Below are 5,868 nucleotides of genomic sequence, written 5' to 3'. Positions count from 1 at the left end.
CGTTAGAGCATTCTGCGTTCCAACGCAAGGACGGTTGAAAACCTATGTGTTGTTGTCCGAATTTTTAAGTTTCATGTATAGTACTCCTTTGTTAAGTTCTGTAATAGATTAAGTATTCCTTTTAATTAATCAAGATGTATGATGGATATTACAGATCTTTTAATTATTCATGTTATGTTACATTTAGTTTAATTTAGGTTTGATATATTTTATTTATTCGATACATGTAAAGAATTCAAATTGATTTATTTAAATGCAGATGGACCGCAATGGATGTACAATGCTGACCAACGTTCGAAAGAATTCATTGATGGCCTGCATTATTTTTTGTCTGTGGCTGAGGCAAACAAGCAAAATGGTTTTATGTGCTGCCCATTGCAACAATAAGCAAAATGGTTTTATGTGCTGCCCATTGCAACAATAATAAGGATTATTCATCTTCAAGAATCCTACACAGCCACATTTTCGCAAATGGTTTCATGGAGAAGTATGTTTGTTTGACGAAGCACGGAGAACAGGAGGTTACCATGGAAGACAATGAAGAAGAAGACTTTGACGACCACTTTCCTGGGAATGCTGGAATCGGTGCATTCGATGACGATATTCCCATGGAAGAGCCCGAAGTAGATGTAGCAGAAAATGATCCCAGCGACGATCTGGGGCAGGCATTGCACAATGTGCAGGCAGACTGTGAGAGTGAAACGGAGAGGTTGAAGTTCCAGAAGTTGTTAGAGGACCACCGTAAGTTGTTGTACCCAGATTGTCAAAATTGATTGAAGAAACTTGGCACCACCTTGGAGTTGCTGCAATGGAAGGCGCCAAATGGTGTATCCGACAAGGGATTTGGTGAATTACTCAAACTTGTTAAAAAAAATACTTCCTAAGGACAACGAATTGCCTACCACAACGTATGAAGCCGAACAACTTGTTTGCCCTTTAGGATTGGAAGTGCAAAAGATACATGCATGCTCCAACGACTGCATCCTCTACCGAGGCGAGTACGAGAATTTGGATGCATGTCCCGTATGTAGTGCATTGCGTTACAGGATTAGAAAAGATGATCCTGGTGATGTCGAGGGGGAGCCTCCCCGGAAGAGAGTTCCTGCGAAGGTCATGTGGTATTCGCCTATAATACCACGTTTGAAGCGTATGTTTAGAAATAAAGATAATGCTAAGTTGATGCGATGGCACAAAGAGGAATGCAAGAAAGACTCGATGTTGAGACACCCCGCTGATGGGTCGCAGTGGAGAAAAATAGATAGAACGTACCCTGAATTTGATTTGGATGCGAGAAACATAAGGTTCGATTTGAGTACTGATGACATGAATCCTTTGGGTGAGATGAGCAGTGGTTATAGCACTTGACATGTGACTCTTTGTATGTACAATCTTCCACCTTGGCTTTGCATGAAACGAAAGTTCCTCATGATGCCAGTGCTTATCCCGGGTCCAAAGTAGCCCGAAAATGATATTGATGTGTACCTAAGACCATTGGTCGAAGAACTCTTATTGCTCTGGGGCGATGAAGGTGTACGGATGTGGGATGAATACAAACAAGAAAACTTCAACCTACGAGCATTGTTGTTCGTAACGATCAATGACTGGTCTGCTTTTAGTAACTTGTCAGGACATTCGAACAAGGGATACAAAGCATGCACACACTGTTTAGTTGTTACCGATAATATATGGTTGACTCACTGTAAGAAGGTTGTATACATGGGTCATCGTCTGTTTCTTTCCATCAGACATGCGGTATGAAAGAAGGGCAAGCATTTCAAAGGCCAAGCGGACCACCGAACAAAACCGATGCACCGTAGTGGTAAAGACGTCTTCAACATGAGAAAAGATCTAGAAGTTAGATATTTTGTTGACCCAATCACTTGAATGAAAATTAATTATTTTTGTTGCGTGTATCAAGTTTATATAGAGATAAGAAATTTTGTTCCATAATTTTTGGAATCATAATTTTATTAACTGAATTAACAAATGAAAGCCAATTTTAAAAGAGAAGTAAAAAGAAACAAAAACAAACATAAGATTTGGCGGGAACGAGGGAAAACGGGCCCCTTTGTCCCGGGTGGTAGATCCACCCGGGACTAAAGGTGGGCCGCGGGTTGATAATTTTCCCGGCCCGCCCAAAAACACCTTTTGTCCCGGGTCGCGGCTTCACCCGGGACAAAAGCCCCCCCTTTTGCCTTTTGTCCCGGGTGAAGCCACGACCCGGGACAAAAGGGCCTTTTGTCCCGGGTCGTGGCTCCACCGGGACAAAAGGGGGGCCATCTATATATGTCCCTTCTTCCTCCGCCATCCTCCAACACTTGGGCACAGTTCTTGATCTGCTCCGCCGCCGTCCCCGAGCGCCGCTCGAGCTCCGCCGCCTCCACGCCCCGGCCGCCTTGGACGACGACCCGCCAGGCCGCTCACCGGTGCGCCGCCATCCTTCCCCCGTGCCACGTCGTCTTCGCCGCCCCGGCCTCCACTCCGCCGTGGAATTTCCTCGCCGCCGGTGTCCCCCCCCAGCCGCGCTGACCACCTCCATGGCTTCGCATCGCGACGCAGAACCCGCTCGTGGGGATCAGAAGCCCGGAGCCGTCCTGCAACGACCTCGCCCACGAGTTCTGTCGAGCGCTGCCGCCAGATCTCGACGCCGGCCATCCTGCATTGCAGCATCCTCCACTTCAGGCCCTCGGTGAGCACCACCACGTTGCCTCCCTGATCCGCTTCAGAGATTTTTTTCGCTTCTCTGATAATCCGCTTCAGAGATTTGAACACCGAGAAGCAAGAATTGAGAAGCGAGAAAATTTTCGCTTCTCTCGGCCACACTTAGGGCTCGTTTGGCGCAGCTTAGGCTTCATCGACTTCGTCCACTGTAGCATACTGTAGTGCGAAGCCGGCAAAACCACGGCAAAGCCACGATTCCTAGCTTCGCCAGCTTCTCCACCTGTGTTGTTGGATGTAGCTCCTCGAACTTCGGTTTAGCTTCGTGCTACAGTAGCACACAGTGCAGCAATACTGTAGCGCGAAGTTGAAGCACCTCGGAGTGGAACGGTGCCAAATGAGCCCTTAGATTATAAACTAACCAAAAAACAAACAGGGCCCTAGTCAAGTCAGTGGTCACCGGGGCGGGGCGTACCGTGACAGGGCACTGTTTTTTCGACATTTCTGCCGACCGCTGCCGTGCAGGAGCTCACCGTGGACTGATTCGGGCATGCATACATGAGGCGCTGGCCACTTGGCCAGTGGTGGACACCTGCTCGTGCTCGGGGTGGAGACCTAGACAGCCGGGCTGCCGGGAGCCCGAGACGCTCCACCACTAGCCTACCGAGGCCCTGTTTAATTGCCTTCAAAATTTCAAAACTTTATAAGATTTTCTATCACATCGAATGTTTCAACGCATGCATGAAGTATTAAATGTGGCTAAATAAAATAACTAATTACACAGTTTGTCTATAATTTGCGAGACGAATCTTTTGAGCCTAATTAACTCATGACAGAATAATAATTATCAAATACAAACGAAAGTGCTACAGTACTTTGCACCTAAAAATTTAGCCATCTAAACAAGCCCGAATGACCACAGATACAAGGAACTTCCGTCATTCCACGAGAGAGAATGGCGATGAAAATTCAACGCACGTTACGCTGTCGCCTTGCATCATTGCGTGGAGCTGCGACTGTTTCCAAGTTCCAGCAGTGCTGTCACTCTCGGACGATCGAAGAAGGTTCCGATGTTGAAGGGCCAAATATCTTGACAGCAAAATTCTCCTAGATTATTTTGTACACGCACTACTAAAAAAAGTTTTTTAAGAGTGGATGCGATATCCGCTCCTAATTCTCACAGCTAAAAATCAATTTGTACGGATGTGTAACATTCCATTCCTACAAATCGATTTATAGTAACGAGTGAGGGTCCAACTAGGGCCGGATGCCAAGCTAGAAACTCGCGAGCTGGCTCGGCTTGATGGGATTTTTTAACGAGCTGGACAACTATTTTACTCGTTTCGTTAACGAGCTGGCTCGAGCCACTTCGCGAGCTGCTCACAAGCTAACCGAGCTTTAGTGAACTGGAGGTAGAATTCTTGATGATTATCGTAGTTCTTTGCATCTAGAGATGGTCCAAGCATTAGTATGTTCTTCAAGCTGGATTAAAGGTGCTGCCAATGACATGAATCCTCCAATATTTTAGGTATGAATTCTTGCATCATTTTCTATACCTGTAGCTGTCTTCTTTTCAAATCTTTATTTCATAAAAATTGTGTCAGTTTCTATACCTGTAGCTATCCTTCACAACATTTTTATCCACCACAAAGATCAATTAGTTTGAAAGCCAGCTATGTTGCTATCTGGTGGTTTGCTCTCGCTGATCTGAGTACCTGCAGAGGGAATAAATGCAGACAGCAGACCCTTGCCAACGTCAAAGTCTCAAGACTTGTTGGCAAGACTCCGTCTCTGCTGCTATGTCTTGACTCGCTCTCGACGACCCGTACAGTAATGCGGATGTGGTCTTCCTATATACTCCCAAGTCTCCAACGCACATATAGGGGTGTCTGCTTTGTTAGAATAAATAACTGAAGCAATCTCCCGAGATTCAGTTGATCAGTTCCTCGGTGGCTCGGCGTTCCGGGGAAGATAAGACTCATAATAACCTCTCAAGAATATGATTGACGAAGGTCAAGGAGATGTCCCTGAACAAGCTGATGAAGGCAGCAATACCGACATATATTTGAATATGTCCGGTGATGGAATTGAGCCACCATCTATTCAGGATGACGCTGCTGCTGAACAAAGTGCTAATGTACATATCACAACTATACTTATTTGTAGTGACAATCATATTTTCATCTGAATCTATATGAATACTATGAATGTTTTTTTATAGCTGTCTGGATTATCGTCGCAGCAGAAAAAGATGAAGCGAGGCCTAACAAAAAAAACTGGAAGGGCGGTTCATTATAACGGAAGTTGGTCCAGATGGCGAACCGATCGCAACCGAAGCTGCCGCCAAAAAATCCATAAGACAATCCGGATGTATTGTCAGGGACCACATCCCGATCAGCTTCAGGCTCTGGAAAGCTTCCAATCCAAGCGAGGAACGGGATGCGGTATCCGAAAGAGAAAAACAATGGTGCTGGCGGGAGCTTAAGAAAAACTTCACGGTTCCAGCTGAATCCGAAGAGATATGCAAGCGCTGGACCCTGAGTAAGATGGCCGAACAGCTGCAATCATTCAAGAAAATTTTGAAGTTTTTCATGCTTTAGAAATAGAGACAATGTGTAGCTAGCTCATTTCTTGAAATTTAGCTAGATTGCATATGTAGGTGTTATTTTCTTTTAGATTGAGATGAGTATGTGGATAGTAGAAATTTTTAGAATGAGTGTAGACACTTCATGTGATGTACTTTTATATATGACTATATTGTTGATAGTTGATTTTTGTATTCATGAATGAATTAATGAAATGAGTATATTAGAATTTTTTGTATTATGAATGGATTATTTTGACACTCTAGTGATTTATTTATTCAGGCTCACATTGAAACCATCTAGAAGCTAAAAATATCTTTATTTTGAAACAAGTATACGTCTAATCTCCATCCAACGGTGATGACACTACCTTTCGGGGATACACGATGCGCTATAAGGACGTCGCGAATTGGTTGGTCACATCACCAGCACTTCCGATTGATAAAAAGATAGCATTTGACGCAGTCAGCATTGCCGTTGTTGTACTGAGAGCATATCAACAAGCACGCTGCTTATGCCAAGTGCTGTGCCTATTAATCGTAAATGTTGGTGCTGCGACTGGCCGATTGGTGACATCCTTGTACCGCACCGTGTCCCCCCCGAAAGGCATTGTCATCACCACAGG

This window comes from Panicum virgatum, chromosome 4N, assembly GCF_016808335.1.
Source record: "Panicum virgatum strain AP13 chromosome 4N, P.virgatum_v5, whole genome shotgun sequence".
NCBI lineage: Eukaryota > Viridiplantae > Streptophyta > Magnoliopsida > Poales > Poaceae > Panicum > Panicum virgatum.
The sequence above is the reverse complement of the archived record's forward strand: the minus strand, read 5'-3'. Positions refer to the sequence as shown.